Source organism: Nipponia nippon, unplaced genomic scaffold, assembly GCF_047370975.1.
Source record: "Nipponia nippon isolate SJK-2023a ecotype South Korea unplaced genomic scaffold, ASM4737097v1 scaffold_5, whole genome shotgun sequence".
Lineage (NCBI taxonomy): Eukaryota > Metazoa > Chordata > Aves > Pelecaniformes > Threskiornithidae > Nipponia > Nipponia nippon.
Window position 1 is genome coordinate 68,447,476 of NW_028262369.1, and position 19,974 is coordinate 68,467,449.

The 19,974-nt window shown below is 40.1% G+C and overlaps 1 protein-coding gene across 2 annotated transcripts in view; it reads right to left on the bottom strand.

Annotated features, from left to right (window-relative positions):
* The window catches only part of HECW2 (HECT, C2 and WW domain containing E3 ubiquitin protein ligase 2), a 173,625-nt gene extending 157,194 nt beyond the window's left edge, over positions 1–16,431 (bottom strand). Inside the window, exons 1-2 of one of the 2 annotated variants that reach the window (XM_087734506.1) lie at positions 16,295–16,431; positions 11,301–11,425 (exon numbers count right to left, since the gene is read on the bottom strand). The gene's annotated coding sequence lies outside the window, so the exon portion shown is untranslated. The remainder of the gene's footprint in view (positions 1–11,300; positions 11,426–16,294) is intronic. The other variant, XM_087734507.1, reaches the window with a different exon arrangement.
* Positions 16,432–19,974: the final 3,543 nt, after the last annotated feature.

A 19,974-nucleotide genomic window follows, 5' to 3' on the forward strand; every position in this document is an offset into this window, starting at 1 on the left:
ACTGCTAAATTATCCTTACATACCTTTCCTTCCAAGTATAGTAGCTACTTATTTTTTGCTCTCAACCAGTTAACTCCACATAGTTTTTCTCACAACATTTATTTTCCTCATTCTGAAATACTACGATTAATTGTTTTATGAGGTAAGTTATACAAAGCATTTTAAAGACTTCTCTTAAAGAATCCAGAAGCATTTTAACAAGCTGGCCATTTCTGTCAAAAAAGAACATTTATTGAATCACAACTGAGCGTATCTAATTGTCTAGGAAACGTGGAAAAAACCCAAATGTATGCCTTAGTTCAACTAAAACTCAGCACAATGTGGGTCTACCTATGTCTTAACCCTGCTGTAGGTCATGATGAGTCACTGTTCTCTGGAAGAGCAGCCAGAGCACCACCTGCAACTTGTCAGTGGGCTGAAATGTCATTAAGTTATCCAAAGCTTTTCTCTAGCAGGGAAGTCTTCCCTTATGCAGAATTACTGCATGAATGCATTGATATAAAACCGTATTTCCAAAGCAAGTATCATTTAGGCTCCACACTGAAAGCAAAGCGTAAAAAGAATAAAAGCTTCTCACCACAACAGCGGTCAATTTGTTTTTCTGGTTTTAAGGGTAGTTGTGGGGAACCAATAGTTACACTGACTTCCAGTCAAATTCTGCCTCTTCCTTTCCCTCAGTCCTTTCCCCTCACTTTTGCATGAAGGACTGGTCTTGAGCACAGCCATTAGTTAAAGTTTAATACATCCCCGCAGCCCTAATCACATGGGCCACCACATGCTATCTAATGGGAGAAAACATCATGGGTGTCTAGTATGTGTGAACTGTTACTCATCTTCCTTGGTATTTTTCAAAACATCAGGCTATCGAATTATCCTCTTGAAATTGCACAGGGGAGACCACAGTTACAGTCACGCAACTGGAGATACAATAATTATAAAATATTACATATATTTCCTGTACCCTTCAATGGTCTCACTTTGACAACAGTATCAAGTCCAGAACTGTACAGCTACCCATATATTCTGTAATCAGCAAAACTCAAGAGCTGTCTGCCCTGTTATCTGCCCTGTGAAGAGCCAACAGCAAAAAAAAAAAAAAAAAAAACCACGCATGCTGAACGATCTAGTGTCAGTTTTATGAAATATTAATAAGCACAAAGCAACCAGCCAAAGACAGAAAAGGAGGGAACTAAAATATGCTAGCAGCAGGATTATGTAAATCCTTCTCCCTTTAACAACAAATACAAGGGTAAGCTCGGTCTGCAAACAAGGAACGGAAACCGCAGGTATCTTTTACAGATCCTGTTGTCTCTGAGAACATTCTCTCTCAGGTACCTGATCAACTTACCAGTAGTTAAGTTTATCTTACTAGTTAAACTCAGAGCTGTTATTTTCAACGTGCATTTCGTTTCAAAGATTGGCACTGCTATCTGAAGCCTGGAAAAGGACTTGTATGTTCAAAAGTCTCTTTATTCCCCCCTCCCAGGTGTTACCAGTTCACTCAGTATAAGGTGTATCTTCCACCTCCAATTCCCCCCAAATCCTGCCACGTTTGTGCACTGCTTTGAGCCATTTCCAAGCACTACTGTCATGGAATGTATCTGGGTTTGGCTCCCGCAATATTTTATGACAAGCCTTAAAGCATAATGATGCTTTTGCGAGACGCCTCCTAGATTTTACATTATCTGAAACAATGGGGAAAAAAAAAAAATCTGTTCAGTTTTTCTGTATTTTTCAAGATTCTATATGTATTTGATCTACTCAGCTTAGTTTCATTAAAGCTATTTGATACTTTTAAACATCTTTTGTCTAGGTCTACTATAGTCTTCTTTATTCATTTCGAAATTCCTACAGATTTAGACAGTACATTTAAAAATTACTTTTGTGATTTTCACCTTCTATATGAAGTCTCCTGGACCCTGTACTAGAAGAACAAGCTATCTGAATCTCTATTTTTCTGATGCTGATGTTCTTCAGCTGATAAAAGAAGAACAAAACTTGTTACCCCTCCTGTTTAATGAATGTAGGAAGAACAGGGTAAGACACTGTAATTTAGGGGGCTGGTACTGTTAAGAGTTTCAAGGTAACGTTATCTCAGAGGCTCTTTCTGAACCATAAAAGCTGACAAACTTTCCATCCACTTACCAGAATAATGGCCGTTTCCACTTCCCAAGAAGTTAAACAATAAAACACACAATATTTTTTTCAAAAGGTTAGCTTGCACTCCAGGATTTTAATGAAAGCAAATGAAGATGTGCAGATTCATTAAGGCTTGCAACAAACTTAATTTTGCTTAAATTGCTACCCTTTGCAATAGGCCTGATGCTTTCATGTGCTATTCTTTCCTCTTCATGATCCAATCCATTTTGTTGAATTACCTTTTCAAAATTTTCTTCCTCCCAATAATTTTATTTATTTTTATATTTCCCAAATCCCAAATACATTGCAAACAGACCCCCACCCCATCAGCTAGCTCTTCCACCATCAGCAACAGAAGCAAAGTTGAGTCATACAGCAGGCTCCCTGTACTGCACTAGTTTCATGTCAAGGCCCTGTTCCTGTTTTTCACGACCACTAACGTGCTAGGAGAAAGCTACTTTAGAGATCTCCTCTCTAGCTGTAACCTGTCACGATCTCCACTCTCTGCTGGACACTTACAGCTCTCAAAGGGAAACATGAGAAGCAGAAAAGCCACTTTAGAAGGTGGAATTTTACTCTATCAAACCACAGCACGTCCATTGGATCACCTTCAGAATGCAGTGTAATGCAACGCAACTTATCTCTTGGTGGTTTTTGTGTTTCATTTGTGGTTGGGGGGGGGTGGTGTTTGTTTTTAAAAAGATGCTTACAGTAGTTTACAAGAACGCTTTTACTTAGCATTTGGAAAGCATAAGGAGCATGCACATGGGAAACTATGGCATTTCAGGTGATGGGTAGACACTCCAATGTGGATCAGTGACTTCCCTAAAAATGCTACTGACTGCCTGTACTTGTGTGAACTTACTTTAACTGTAAAGACAATCCAGAGTCATTTCTTCCTCACAGATCAATAGTGGAGAAGAAAGAAAATGTGAAGAAAACAGCAGTTGTAACTATATCAGAAACAGCAGGCAGGTTTAATAAAACTGTTAATTTGATATTTTGCAGCTACTTTGATGCCGGTGGGCGGGGGGGGGGGGGGGGGGGGGAGAAATGAAACACAATCTGTGATAATGGTACCAGGAAATTCACCCAGTAACTGCATCAGTGCTACTGTTCTGGCATTTCCTTCTTTTATTTAATCTTCCTTTCACTTTGTGTATCTTACATTGCATGCTGAAATGCATTTATAACAGGTTAACTTGCCCTCCACCTTAGTACACTTTTACAGTCATACACTGCTGGTTTGTACCATCAGTGATGGATACACATCCAACACATAGCTTATGCAACTCCCAGAGTCTTTTCCAGACAAAATAATTATGGCTAAATATTTAATTGCATTTGGACATGCATGTTTTTTCTCTTCCTCTTTCCATAGAGGCGAGCTTTCTTCTGAATGTGTTAATAACAGTGAAAATAAGCTGTTAATTGGTAACTGAGTACAACTGTAGAGCAACACAATCAAGCTATACCAGATATTTACAGTGAAACTGTGACTTGTGCCTTGATTTTGCAAAAGTGGTTCATCTCCTATGAAACAGCTTGTTTGTGTCCATAGATTTCGAAAAAGAAAGGGTATTCTAATTTTACTAACTGATCCTGTTATGAATTACATACCTGGTATGTTATCTTGCAGGGCAAAACATAGCTGCAGCTCAGTAGGCATTACCCAATGCTAAATTCTCCTCAAGTACAACAGAAATTCAAGAGCATGGCCTACAATTTTGTGCCTCAAATGAGACAACTGCAGTCAAAGTGCAACATACAAATTCAGGCAGACCGAAAGAACAGAGGACACTGATAGAAGTTAATGACTGGAAATCCTTATACAGCTGCTTTCTAAATTCTTTGCTGTGAGCAACCGACTCCAACAAGACCATTAGACAGGAAAGCCAAAAGGATCAAAATTCAGAATTTTAGACACAAACACATTTCAGTAGGATCAGTGACGACAGAGAAGTTAGCCTATGCAGAGTTTCTAAGTGTTGATGCTAATCATAATATTCAAAGTTAACAAAGCAAATGAGAGTACAAAAGGTTTCTGGACATCGTAAGTGCCAGAGGAATTATCTTTTCCAGTAATTCAAACAAATATAATTGCCTGTGTCAAGGAATTTCAAAAGCACATGCAATTAAAGCACCACTATCCTAAAAGAAACAGGAAAGGGTTTTCATTATTCAGGAGTCTTAGAAGCACCACTAACATGCAGCAACTATTTCTGCAACACTTATGTCTGCATAAGTACATATAAATCACTTACATTTACTTATTACTCACAACTCCTAGCTTCTGATAAAATTATTTTTCAAAACCTAATAAAGCATCATGGATCACTTCTAGACTGAGGCTTCAAAATCACTGTATGCAGAAAACATTGTAAAAATGTTACAAATTTGTTCTCAGCTCAGAAATGGCTCTAACAATTTCATGATTTTGCTAAAAAAATCTTCACCTAAAATTAGTATTCTGTGTGTGGGCATACCAGTGTATTTTTAATTTTTTGAAGAGACTAAAAAAAAAATTCTGTGTACTAACTTTAATCTTTTATGGCTAAGTTCTATTAAAAAAAAACCAAAAACACAACCAACAGTAAAACTCACTCCAGCTGATAAAAAACACGTGTACCTGCAGCAAATGAGTTTGCAGATTGATCCCAATCACTCCTTGCTCCATTTGCCTTGTTCCATATTTTGGAAGACAGCATCCCTCTCTCCCATTAAGGAAGAGAGGAAAAAATCTCAAGTGAATGTTCCTCCTTATTGCCAGTGCACCGGAGCTGTTGGTGGTGAAAGCAAAAGCTAGTATGTGCCACCCTTTCCTGACACATGGGAGAAAATCTGACATCAAGGACTTTCAGTCTCTCAGATGCAGTATCTTTAAGAAAAGTTAGAGCACTGGCAGAGTTCAGCAACTGATAAAAAAAGGTGACCCAAGGCACCTGCTACAGACCAGGCAGAGGGGAGAGGGAGCTGAATCCTAATCACATCTCCTATTTTCTGGGCACAGCCCTCATTTCAATTCACACTTTGCCAGTCCCATGGCTGGCCAGCGTGGCTGTCTCCAGAGCTGTCCCTAACAGCTAGAATATGTCCTTTTAAAAACCATTTTTTTCCTATTACCCTATGGAAAGGTAATCAAACTTCACCTCACTCTCCAGGCTCCCATCCTTACTAAACCAGAAAGGACAAGCAAGAAAAGGGTGACCAAGACCATGAGAATGAATGTGTATGCAGAGAACTGCAGAAATCCAAAATTACTGGAGGTCTGGGGAGGGATGAGAACAGAGAGAACTGCAGAGATGCCTGAAGACGAGAGAGAGAGAGGGAAAGAGAAAGGAAGGGAGGGAGGGAGGGAGGGAGACCGGTGAAGGAAGGAAGTCAGACGAGAAAGCACTTGGGGACATATAGGATGATAAGACAGGAAAACTTCAAAGAAAGGAATCAAAAGAATAATTTAAAGATAATGGATACATGGCATTTTAGAATATATATTCTTAAAACTCAAATTGTTCTTGTTCTGTGGTTAAATTGATTAAAAGTTCTGTGGTTTTGTAATTAAAAAGCCGCGTTAAACACATACTAATGATAATTAGGGAGAAAAGAATCTCACAATCTGATATTACATAAAATCACTTGGACTCTTACAATAAGCAAGTTGAATTGAAAATAATTAATTCCATAATGGTTAAAATATCACTCAAGAATTGAAGGGTAAGTCAGGCATAACTCTTTATAGAACATTATTTCTATGAAGGTATGATACTCATGAAGCTTGATGCTGTTTTGGGGATGCATTACTTTCCTATCCTAAGTTTCAACAGCAAACAGGAGGATGTATGCTCTGGTTTTTGGGTTTTATACCACCACCATGACCAATATTACAGTGTTTGTAAATCAAAAGCAATAGTGAAGTCCTTAACAGATTTAATGGAGGTTGTCACATTTAAGAAACAAAAGCACTGTTTAGGGTAGCATTTTTTTTATTACATGCTTTTTGAAAGCCAGATAAGGGTGGCAAAAGGAAGCTTTTCATACTGAGACATCACTTGTCATGAAAGGGCTTTCTCAAAAGCAGAAGTCTGGAAGCATTTGCAGGAGTTCAGATTTCACTGATCTGATTTGGAAGACTGTTCTATAGCTGAATCCTTACCACGAAGAGCACTTTATCTCCGGTTCTTTCAGCGTTAATCCTGGGCTTTGCTAACTGCATTGTGCCAGAATGGCACACCTATGGGATAGTTCACAGTCCAACTCATTCTTTCCACCACAAATGCCTACACAAAATTTTTTCCTGCACAGTCTGAGAGGAACGGTGCTATAAACACTTGTAACTCTTTACTCCTTGGGTCCTTTCCATGTATGAACAAAGGATAAATACTTATATCTACTCTACATTTCTGTCCAAAAAAAGAAAAAAAAGGCAGTTTGCACTCTTGCACGTTCAGTTCCTGCTAACTGTAAAAGAGGTGATATTCTGTTCACCTCAGTAAGATTGCTAGCCATGCTATTTAATACAAACTATGGATAAGTGAAATATCACCCGCACATGAAAATGTGGCTATGGCACCTAACTACAGCTTGGAATATTCATGCTCTAGAGATCACGTATGGACTATTTTTAATTCCAGGTAACTAACAACAAGAAGAACTCAACTTTTAAGTGAAGAGCTACAAAAATGCAAAGTATGATTACCTACATTTACATTTTAATGAGATAAAGTTTCTTCAATCAAATTCAGTTAGACTGAACTATCTAAGGTTTTACAAAGATGAGAGGGCATGTGCAGTAATACAGATACCCAGCAAGTAACTTGGAAAGTAGAGTATTCGTACAAGAAAACTTTTCCCCCCATGTAGAGGAAATGTGAATGTATCATGCAATACTTCTGCTATTTTTCAGTAGTAAACTACATTTCACCAGATTTTTAAACTAGTTTCTTAATGCACTGCACAGATCGAAGAAAAAACTGATCAGATACACCAATCAAAGCAGATTACATTCTGTTAATCCACTTAACAATTTAAACTGTACTTGGCCTGATTTAAGAAGTGTAAATCACAGTAGCCCAATTAAGTGTTATGCCCATTTACATTACCTGGAATCAGGCCTCCCACTGTTTCCTTTTTCAGTGAACCTCAGTAAGTTTGAAAACATTAAAAAAATAACAATGGTATTACACACAAGACCAGCTTCCCATATTCAAATCATTAAGTACAGAACTCAGTTGAGAAGACTCATTTTTCCTCCACAGGATGCAAAACTTCCCTTTATTTCTTCTCCCTTAGAAAACACAATTTCTAGCCTTCAACAATTCGCATTGGACTTAGGTTGTCAATCGGAAAGTAAAAGATTTTGTTACCGGCTTCCCAAAAGGTAATGAATGAGGTTTACATTTTAAATGTATTTCAGATAAAGGAGGAACAAAAGGTTAAGCCATCCATGACAGCAAGAAGACACGCAATCGGAATCTGTTGTGATACCGTATGGATTCTCATCGTCCTGCCCCTGCTGCTGTCAAGACTGCAGGGGCAGGGAGGGACTTCACAACCGTTTCTGTCCTAACAAGGAATGATTACAATATTGATTTTTCATGGGGCTACTTACATGAGTAAACATTAATCAATTTATGTTAGGGTTGCGAACTAAGATCAAAATAATTATTTGACAAATAAGGGTTGCTTGCAGCTGACTTAGCCTACATCACAAGTCATGAAGCATATTCAGTAGAAAGCTAAATCCTTTACTCTTTCAATACAGCTTTTTGTTTTCCAAATGACACACAATCAGCTAAGACACTAAGTCAACATGTTTTTCCTTTAGAAATGAAGTTTGGATATATGACTTGTTCCAGGCTTCTCTTACTTCTGAGGCATTTGGAAGACTGAACTCCTCATCATCCATACTTACCAAGATTGTTTCCATTCTGTTTAAAAATGTTTCACATATGGTTAATCAATGCATATTTTAGTTAAGAAGGTCTTCGTGTAATATACAGATAGCCAACACTGTCTTATGCATCAATAAAGGGATGTCATTAATTTAAATATCACATTAATCTGTCAGACAAGTTTCCATGTATTAGATCCTCACCAAAAAAAAAAAAAAAAATTACACAGAAGAAAGGTTAAAGGAAAAGTATTTCTATTTTTCCAGATTGAATCCTTGAGAGTTTGTCAGTGCTTGTGTTTTGTTCCCCCACAGCAGTCTCCCATTTGTTTGGGTGGATTTTTATCAAAGCATTGGAAAGAAAAGCACTTACATGGTGACAATAATAACAAACGTTGGAAAGGAGACACAGTGACATTCACAAGACCTGAGGCTTACATTTTCTTCTATGAACAGATTCAAAATGGACTGTGTCACTTAAAAAAAAAAAAAAAAAAAAAACAAAACACAGCAGTGTAGGAATGACCGATTTACAGTAAGGAAAAAAAGCTGTAAGATTAAAACAAAGGCTTCTTTTGTACCAACACATGGTAGCTCTCCCATTAAAATAAAAAGAAAAATTAAATACGTGCATTAGTCCTCCTTATATTGACTTTATTTACCTCACCCACCTACAATCAAGAAATGTAACAGAAACAGATTTATCTACAGAAACAAGGAACGAAACTTGTTAGCCCCCCCCCTTAATAAAGAGCTGTCTCCGTACAGCTGACAACTGATGAAGCTTACGCCAAGAGGTGTTGAACATACTTCTTATATCTATAGTACCTCAAACTCTTTACAAACCGAGATATTGCATAAGCAAGCTTTAAAAACCTCCTGACTTCATGTTCTTAGAGCCTTACGAGTTAATTGTTTCAGTTAGTGATATATCCTATCACGATGCGGCAAACATGTCTTAAGTTCAACATAAGTCAAAACGAGACTTCTTTGTAGCATATCTAAGCCAAAGCCTTTTACCTATTAACTTGCCTTAGCTAGAAATCCAGTACTTAAGTCTATGCCTTTACCCACAGTCAGTATCAATTATTAAGAGTAAATGAAACAACATAAAAGCAAAGATTTTTTTCAAAACTGTGAGTCAGTTTTTAAAAGACACAGGATCTCATTGGAAATTAGTATTTTCAAGACTACAAGGCAAAATTAACACAACAGCCACCTCAACACAGTAAACAAACAAAAAACACCCACCCAAATTCATTTAAGGAAAAGAAGGGTAAAATTTTAAACCAGCCATTAGTCCACCTCTTAGAACATCGAGTCTGACAATTTGACTTTATTTACCTGTTAAAGGTATGCATAAATCAGCTCTAGAAAGCTGACTCAACTCTCAGCCTTCCATAATTTGCAATACTCAGTATGTTTCACACAATGCCTAAGGAGGAAAAAACAAACAAACAAACAAAACACTCCCCCTCTCTCAAAAAAAGAAAAGCCTACATCTTTGGTATCGGGAACAAAAACACATCTAAACTGTTCAGCGTAACTAAACGTGTGATAGTGAAACTAAGTCAAGAAGTGGAAGCTGTCAGAATTCTGTGGAACATTAAGGAGCGTGACAATTTACAAATGCCGAGCAGCAGCACCACGGTGTTCACAGTAGCTCTCTACATTAACCAGTAGTTTCATAATGAAAAATATCAACCTGTCACACTTAACAGCCCAACATAACACGTACGTATCCAAGTTCAGAGCAAGTTCATAATACGCACTTACTCAAGTTAATAGAATGTGTTTATAAACATTGAACTACATCTAAGTTATATTTTGCTGGAAGTTATTTCATTCCAAGAAAGTCAAAACACCTTTTAGGAAACGAAACAGAGAACTGGTGTGATATCTACCGACTCAGAGATGATTAGGTAAGCATTTGAGACAAAAACACCATGTAAGACAACCACGAACTCCAACATTTATTCTAGTTCTGATACTTTGCTACACGTGCTTACAAGACCCTGACAGCATTTTAGAAGATCTCGACATCACTCAACATGGTATTATTCAAAACACAAGAAGCTAGTTGTTATATGAAATAATGTGTGTGTGTATATACATATATTTTTTTAATATGCAGACACACAAATATGAAACAATATGCAATAAACTTTCTTAAGTGTTGCTTTCTCATAAATGACAGTGGCTTCTTGTTTTTTCTCTAGGTAAACAGCATGCAATTGGAGCTTTTTCTTATCCAAAAACATGCAGCAGCATCTTTATGGCTACATCTGCACTCATATGCAGAACAGGCCAAGAAACAGATGCTGAAGCCATGCAGTACAGCACACATGCTAAATGCTCTTCTCTTACAAAATGCAGCTGTCTTATCCATAGTCCATTTTGGGATAGTCCCTGGTCCATGGCTTTCCCCGAGCTGTGCGTCATTTGGGCTGCTGCCACTGGCCAAAAGCACACCAAGGAGCCCACTAACAATTAAGCAGTGCCACAACCCTGGGACAGCATTCAAGTTCAGGCTCTAAGCCCGCTCAGACGACAGGTACAGCCACAGCCTTACTGACCCCAATGAAAAGTTTTGCAAGTCTCACAGAGCCCACCACAGTTACATTCGTAATTTTCCTATTTTCCTATGCAATACAAGTATTTGGGAAATTATTTCCTTGACAACAATATTTATGTTCATGAAGACAATGTAGATGTTTTTATTAGAGCAATGAATCAAGAAGCATAAATTATGTTTTTTATGTAGCTAAGGCTACATTTTAAAGAGATAAGTTTACAACCTCTACTCTTTCTTATTTCTAGTGGGAGAAATAACTTTTTTTATCTGAACTACCAGCTCGAAACAGATTCAAATCAGTAATCTAGCAGAAGAATAACAAGATCAACCAAGCAGATTAGCTGTTTTTAAAATGCATGTTAAATAAAGAAAACACACAGCGTATCAAGCACACCTTTTGTAAGCAGGAACATTGTAGCCTAGCACTATGAAGCTCACATGCTCTTAAGAGCACAAAGTTAAGGAATCATACAAAGATGGGAATATGCCTTTTTGTTACAATCAGGATCCTAGGGAGTTGCTGGTTTTGTAATTTTTTATTGCAATTTTGCCAATATTCAGCATCTGTAATAGCCAGTTTAGTGAAGACCGTGATACGGGGCACCTAGCCAATGATCACTTTTCAGTGTTCTTTCAGCAGGATCCTCACAGACCTTGCTGCTTCCCACCAGGCTGAGGCCTATCCACTCCACTCACCATAAGGTACTGTGGCTTCAGCTGTCACATTCATTCCTGGCAAACTCTTCTTTCTTACTGTGGTTACTCTATCCGACAAGGATCAGTCAATGTTTTCTTTTTTTGAAAGATGCTGCTGGTCATTCCTGGAAGAAAATGAATTTTACTGTTGCATGCTTTGGGCTCATCTAATTACAATACTAGCCTTCAGGGAATTTTAAAACTAATGACATTGTATTTGTCAAGTACAGAAACTTTTAATCTGATTTTTCAAGTGGATTCTAGCCAATGGATCCTGGCCACCATAGCACTTAACAAAACACATCTGACTGTCCTCCATACAATATTTAGGTGGGTTTATTATCGAAATGTTAATTTTTCTTGCCTAATATCTTTCTCTGGTGGTCAATACAAGGCATATAAGCATACTGACAATGTTATTAAAGTTTTTATGACTAAAAGTCCATGACTCTCATTATAAGTGTGTGTATATACAGCTTCACAAATGAACAGAGGCACGCACCTTAAGAAATCTGAACCAAAACACTAGCTGAACAACTCCCCAATTTGTCTGCTGATCTCATGATTTGTTGTACGCCAGCACCAAGAAACACCAGCTCGACAATACAGTTAATTTCTTTTTTCATTTCAACATCTTATTCTTTAAAGATTTTTTTCACTTCCAGTGCTAATATAAAGAACAGAAACCCAAACTATTAATTTTGTCACAACAACTCCTTAACCCCCCCCAAAAGCAAACAGCTCAGATGACCCAATCATCCACTTTCGGGTACCTCCTTAATTCTAAAGGACAAATAGTGAACTATTTCAACCATTAACTTTGGCTTGACTGTACTAATTGGGTCTTTTGGACAAATAATGCTGGATTTACATTTCAATTTCAAATTCAGTTCAATTATTACTGCTTCTCTAGAACACACACAAGCTGCAACTGTGCCACGTAGGTTGATGACTACACTTCAAAGAAAAGACTCTCTTTCAAAATTTCCTTTTCATCTTTCAAAACTACCTTTCAAACGTAATTATTATCTAGTTTTTTCAAAACTGCATACTTCGGGGCAATTTTACTAAACAAATTACAAAATACAAGTATTATTGTCCATTAAGCAATGGGTATCAGCATACCAGTCCTCCCCAATCACAAAAAAATACAGTTGTGACACAAAACTGTGTAAATGTAACATAAAACAAAATACTGGCACAATCAAGACAGGAGTCATAACCGTCTACATCCGAACCAGATTTAGCCTCAGTCACTTTTAATTTTCTTCCCAGTACTACAGGGTATCATGAGAAGAAGGAACAGCTCTCCACAAATAAGACAGAGAGATATGAAGGCCATGACTTGCCACGTGCCGCGAAATCTAAATGCATACATCCTGTCAGTAGAACTTGGGAACCTAACACCAACATTATCAAAACAAATAATAGGATTCCTAGGCGTTGGAAGGGACGACTGGAACACGTATACTTGTAACATGAGTGACTACATCTCGAACTAACATTCCAGGGCTCGCACTTCCAATGAGAATTCAATATCTGACTGCAGTCTTTTAACACGACTACTCAGAAGTTTCATCAAGATGCTCAGAAGAGACCATGCAACTACTGTGCTACTTTCACCAAGCATGCAATCAATTTTAAGAAAAGACACAGGTTTCAAGCACTGATGTCTACATTTCTGTAAAAAATATTTAAAAAATTTTAAAAGTGTTACTTTAATTCTTCCACAAGTACTACAGTATGTTAGGATCACATCCTACTTGGCATCTCATCCCATGCAGAGGTCCCCTTGTAACCCTTGTCCACGCTACACAAAGTTTTATCATCATTGATCTTACTGCCAGAGAAACGGGCATTTCCAACCTTTTCTTCAATGTCATTGATATTCCAACTGATCACAAACGAGCTGCCATGGAGGAACATCACAGAAGCCCTGTCTCACCGTCTATATAAACCATGCACAGTTTACTTCAATTTCAATGGAAATTACATGGAACTTTTCTTAGATACTAAACTCAAATACCAAAATCATTTGTGACAATAATAGTTGTCATAGAATCATAGAATGTCCTGAGTTGGAAGGGACCCACAAGGATCATCAAGTCCAACTCCTGTCCCTGCACAGGACAACCCCAAAATTCACACCATAGTTAATCCCATTCTCATCTTGCAAAGGGCCCTGATACCATTAGATGAACACCTCATACACCGCCATTAGCTTCAAAGTGCCAGAACGCAGGCTCACACGGTTGCAAGAGTACGTCTCCTTTCCCTTTAGGTTGGAAGACTTCTATATAAAACGTTCAATTCAGTTCCATCTGCTGGGCAATGAAATTAATACTCTTCCTACTGGTGAGTGAGTAACTTCACTCCAGCCTCTCCCCCTTTGCAATACAACCAAAAGATCCGTAACAGACGATGTGAAGACAAAGGCTACAACCGTGCCATGCATGATGACAGCAGGATCAAACAAAATTAGGCTCAGCTACTCAGAGCATCCCATATTATGAAAGGCAGCATTGTTGGATATGGTTTCAAACAAGGGGTTTTGAACACGCGAATTAATTTTAAACACATATTTACATCTCATTTTCAATGATTAAGTAACATTACCCAAATAGGTGTTTGGTCACCATCTCCCTTGTATCAGTACATATTAGTCAACGGAGTAAATGCAATAGCCTAAGCATCCTGTTTCTCTCCGACTAAAGGAGAGTTTCCGAAAAAACCAAAATGCTGAGTTGGATTAAAAAAGAAAAAATGGAAAAGGAATTACACTTAATTACTCCAGAATGTAATCTGCAGATTGAGTCCCATATGCAGATAGCTCCCTTATTTTGCAGCATACTGGAGCTTTAGCTGCAGTTTAAAGAATGCTGGCTCATAAAAAAAAAAAAAAGTTAAATTTTTTTTCAGTTAGGCATTACTATTTAATCTTATAAAGGGGGCAACAAAAAATTCATTCCATTTCTTCTCAGGAAATCTGACAAAACAGTGTATTGTTTCTGGCTGGCCGCCACTGTACTATCATAGGGCTTCTTAAAGGCATAACGTTGTGAATTCTACCAGGTTTGAAAAAGCACTGGAAGTTTAAAACAAATAGAAATCCCCATTAGCTAAATTCACTTTAAAAATAAATAGCAAGATAGTGAATAGGTCTTTAAAGAAGGCAGAGGGTCCTTGCGGGACTGCCAAATGCTTCTAGCCAAACAAATTCCATAGTGCCAACAAGACTGAAAGATATGCCACGAGTTCGCACTGGTATCACCAGAAGGCTGTTTATAAAGACAGATGAACGGAAGGAAGGCTTTTCAATTACAATTCTGTGAAGTTAAACTCCTGTTAAGCATAATGTTAAAAATGGTCTCCAGTCAACCACATGAGCTCCATGCCATTTCAGAGCCTGTTTTAAGGTGATATGTTTACATTCCAGCGTAAGATATAAATAAGGATGGATAGATAGATAGATACACACACACACGCAGACTAGCGTTAAACATCCACTGTGGTATCTCCAGCCGACATGAAAGCATCCACATTTTTGGATATTTAGAGCCTGAACAGCTGCGGTGATTGAAAGGCAGCATTAGGTTTGTTCCTTTCATATGCTAATAATGACATCATACCTTATGGCCCGATGCTGCAACCACACAATATCGTCCTACAAGGAAAATTTTTCCAAAGGAGTCTAAGAACTGGGCAAACAGCTCACCTGAACATAGGAAGAAGGTTTTTTTAATCCATCCATGACATAGATTTCTTTCTGTTCCTCAGTGCTGTGAATAATTACTGCTGAAACATTTATAATGGTTTGACTCACTTTTTTAAAAAAAAGTAAAAAAAAAATATAATTGCTGTGGGAAAAAGAAAAAAAAATCTACAGAAGTTTTTAAGCATACAGGAAGCAGCCCTGGACATTTATGAAGTGAAGCAAGGTAAGGCCCCTGCTGGGATTTTGGGTACAGTAGGGATTCAGGGCTGAATCTCTTACAAACATTCCAATGCAATGGAGCGTAGTGCAAAGACTCCCTCACACAGCATCCCAGGAGGAGAGAGAGAGGAAAAAAAAAGATGTTATAAATACTCTCTCCATGCTCCTGATATATATCCAGCAACAAAATAAGAGATAATAAATTATGTAACTATTACTGTCTACATACACCGCACTCCCTGTATTTTGACATCCTACAGCCCAAAAAAGAATTATTTTTTTTTTTTAATACCCTCATGGTTTGTAGTGACATGCACAGAACAGGTTAAGAGAAAAAAAACAAGTGTACTAAGAAAAAAAAAAAAAAAAAAAAGATCTCCACATCAACAAACAATCCACAGAATGGTGAGAACATGAATATAAGCCTATTTTTCTCCCCACTGTCATTGTGCTATATCTCATGCACACAAGAATAGAAACACACATTAAACCCCACTGTTTTGAAAACAACATGCTTGAAATCTGCAGTGATCTTTCTTCCCCGCCACGGACACTGCTACATAAAAGCTGGAGAACAGCCCGATACATAAATAAGTAAATACACTAAATGGCGAGGGGAAAAAAGAGCGGAGGAAATAAACGCGGCGCACAAAGTGCCGAATGCATTCTCCGGGCAGGAAACGAGTTATAATTAAATGGCACAAAAACGATTAAAATAAAGGCAAGGGGAACCCTGCGGGGCTCCGCGGCAGCCCGCCGCCGCCCGAGCCTCCCGCATGACGGGGCAGGCGAGGCGGCCGCGGGAGCAGCGGGCGCCCCGGCCCGCAGGGCGCCGGGCCCGCCCCGAGCCCCGGGGGCACCGCGGGCGGGGGCCGGGGGGCCGCACCTGCCGCGGCCCCGGCGCCGCTCGCAGAAAGCCCCGCGCCGGCCCCGCCGCGGCCCGCGCCTCCCAGGGTGCCGCCGCCCCCGGCTGCCCCTCGGGCTCAGCCGCCTCCCTCGCCCCCGCGGGCGGCTCTCGCCGGCAGCGGGCGGCCCCGCGGCCGCGGCGGCGCCCACTCACCTCGCAGAGGCGCGCACTGCGGCTCCGCGCCGGGCTCCGGGGGAGGGCGGCTCCCGCGCCGTGCCGCTGCGGAGCCGGGCGGCGGCCGGAGTCACCCCGTCCTTGCGGCAGGCGGCTCCCGCCGGTGGCGGCGGCCCCTCCGCGCCCACGGCGGGGCGAGCGCCTCCCCGCGCAGGGGCGCCCGCGCCGCCCCCCGCCCCCGCGCCGCCTCAGCGGCGGGGCTGGGCCCCCCGCCCCTCGGCCGGCCTCCGCCTCCGCGCCGGCATCTTCCCCTCAGTCACCGACAGGCACGGCGGTAGGGGGGTGGGGGCGGCCGGGCCCGGGCCGAGGCCGCAGCCCCGCGGGCCTGGGCGGCGACGGGGGCGGGTAGCTCTCCGCGGGCAGCCGCTAACAAAGCCGCCCGCCCCCCCGCCCTCGCCGCGGCGAAAGCAAGGCAGGGGGATGCGGCCGCCCCGCTGGCGGCGGGGCTGCGGGGATTGCGGGGATCCCGCCCCAGGCCGCGGCCCGGCGGCCGCCCGGGCCCCGCGCGGGAGCGGGCTGCAGCGCCCAGCGCGGTGCGGGGGATGCCGGCCCCCGGCGAGCCCCGGCCCGCGCCCCCCAAATAGGTGAATCCGGTCAGGCCGGCGAGCAGCCTTCCCCGTGCGGATCCGGGGGGAGACGGTCCTGCCGCTGCTGCGTTTTAACCGCGATTTATGAGAAAGCCCCACTGGAATGGTGCTTTGAAATGCCAACTTCTTTTTTTAATTCACGTACAGGTATTAGTTATCGGTGTCATCAACGTGAATATAAGCCAGCCTTTATAATTTCCTCAGTGTCAATTATCCCGTCTACTTGAAAGCAGCTGGGTGCAATCAACTCTACATTTCCTACTTTTTCAGCAATTTTACTTGTGCTTTGTCCATCACAATGAATTCAGGAATGTTTTCATAGGAAAATGTGGTTACAAGAAAAGCAAATGAAATGAAAACTTAAAAATACACACAGTAATTATCAGAGGGCCAGTGATGTGAAACGCTGCGGAATCACAGCCCAACAAAAACACAGTAATGCCAGTGACAGAAAAAATGGACACATTAGACTTATTCTTACACGATCCAGGTCCTGGTTATTATGAGACAACACTTCATGCTTCGTTTTCTTTTCTGAGTCACACGAAGGCAAAGTCTTCCCAGAAGCAAGGAGCACATCAGTCCTAACTCTTCTGCGTCCAACATCTGTTTTCTAAATTATGTATCTACCAATACATGGGCAACTAAATGGGTTTCTGTAGGCACTGTTTCTTCAGAATAACCAGCTGGCAACTATATTAAATTAATGTATGTCAAAATACAAAGCAAATTTTGTATAGCTTATAGCGTATTCTCAAAGCCCTGGGCTTGAAATCCTTTCTCCATTGAAGCCCATGGCACTTTTGTCTTGGGCTTCAATAGAAGGAGGGAATTTTGCCGTTCAGCCCTTCTGTACAATACTAGACAAACTGCTCCAGATAGGAGCACGTGTGGCTGTATTCGAAAGTAGGTCAAGCTATGAAAGTCATTAATGCTCTTCCATCTCTCTGAAGCTTTAAAACTTTGTTTCAGTTCTTTCCTGTGAATTGCACATGTGTTGACACTGACAACGTAGTTTAAACATGCTTAGTGTGCAAATGATGAGGGTGCAACTGATTAGTCATATACGAGAGAGTGCTACTCTGATGTGTCATTGCAATAAATCTGTTTGGACTTACATTAAAGGCTCAGATTTGGCTGATCATATACAGGTTAGCAGTGATTTGGGCATTCTTAGATACTCTCTCTAAGATACTCTCTCTTAGATACTTAGATCTCTCTCTTCAGCGGTACCTTGACTTGGCATTGATAATATAATGCCTATTTTACTTTCTGAAACAAGATGAAAAGAGAAAAGAGGATGTGTGATGCCAAGAGTTTCATAACATTTATAATTATTTGTGCTTTGTTTTTGGTTATCGTGACATTTTTATGATGATAAGATGAGAAACTGAGAAGATGAAAACCGTTAGCTAATGAATTATTCTCAGTGGATTTGCAAGCTGTAAAAGCCCTTTGACGGTGTGACACGAGTGCAGACTGTCTTTAAGTTAAGACTTCTCATCTGTCAAATTAAAAAACTACATAAATCATACACTGGATTTTCATGTTTCTCTCCCTCAAAACAGATTTTGAGAACGTCCTAGCGCTCATGCTAGAAAAATCCTATTTCCACTGAGAAAAATGTTCATTTGTATGAATCTTTAAACCCCCTTGACTTCCCCCCAAACATAAATATCAGCGATCACAAGAGTAAAATACAAAGTATTTGTAGAAATTCAGCACTACTGCTTTCCAGTAATTACAAACCTGTTGATTTCTATGCTGACATTTCTGATATATTCACATTATATGTGATGCTACATGCATAGTTCTTTGTTAACAGTTCCTGTGTCTTTGCTATGATTTAGGATTCTTTTCTGTTTTCCCCAGATGTAACTCTGGCTGTAACTGAATAGAGTTGGGTGCACACTAGAAAATAAACACATTTCATAGAGGAATTGCTACTTCTGTCTTCATGGGTGCTCCACACCTACAGACACTATGCTAAGCAGAAATAGGTTAACTTTTCAGAGCCATGCACTGAGGCAATGGGTAGTTAACCTTCAACAGACTCAAAACCAGAGAAAAACCAGCCTGCTTTTCTGGAGCAAACAGCTGTCTTTTTCTCCTCTTTCCAACTCTATTGCTTCCCCCCCCCCCCCCCCCCATCTCATCTCTTCTTTGCCGAAAAGTTAATACGAAAGAAACCAACGTGACAGAAACTCGTACAAAATCAGCTTTGCCCATTCCTACTGTCTTCACTAGGGCTCTAATAACATTCTGTAACAGAGATGTGCCATGCACAACGCATGGCGGCACCTTTCCGGACTGAGAAATACCTTCTTAAAGTTAAGTTACAATGTATCTGAGGCAAAGCAACTTGGGTGAATGTTGGAAAAATTCTATTACTCTCACCTGGAGATTAGGATCTAAAAATAGCTGAAGTAGTACCAGAATACTAAAACTTCCAAAGAATGTTTGCATTATGTTCTTGGAAAAGGTTTCACTGGAGAGAAAACAATTTTCAGTCATCCCCAGAAATTATTTAGTAAAAAAGCTGCAAAATGCTATAACTGTAAAAATCTTTTACCATAAAAATAAATTAGACATCCAAAATTTCTAATTAATGCCCTTAAAGTTCTGTATACGATGAGAACATGTGACATACTGACATAAGGATGCACCCTCTATAAAAGGGATTTTCGACTGCTCTGATTTTGGACATTGGTAACTTAACAAAAGAGGGAATATACTTAATATAATTCATTAGACATTAATATTCAAGAGCAATATACATTTTGCCTGGCAGTATTACTTAATTGCCACACAAATACTTAAGAGACGAGTACAGAAAAAGCAAAGTATAACTTTTCAGCAAACAGTAAATAAAGAAAATAAAGCAATATTCCAGTACTTCCCATCTGCTTTCTCTTCCTTTTGGTTACCGTTTAGAGCAAACAAAGAAGGACTTGATGAATCATTACTGAAGGTCATCATCTAGCACCCTGTGATCAGCAGTAGAGTGTATGAAGAAGTGTATGCCCTTTGAGGGAGGAACTTTCCTATACAACAGCTAGAAGCGTTAAAAGA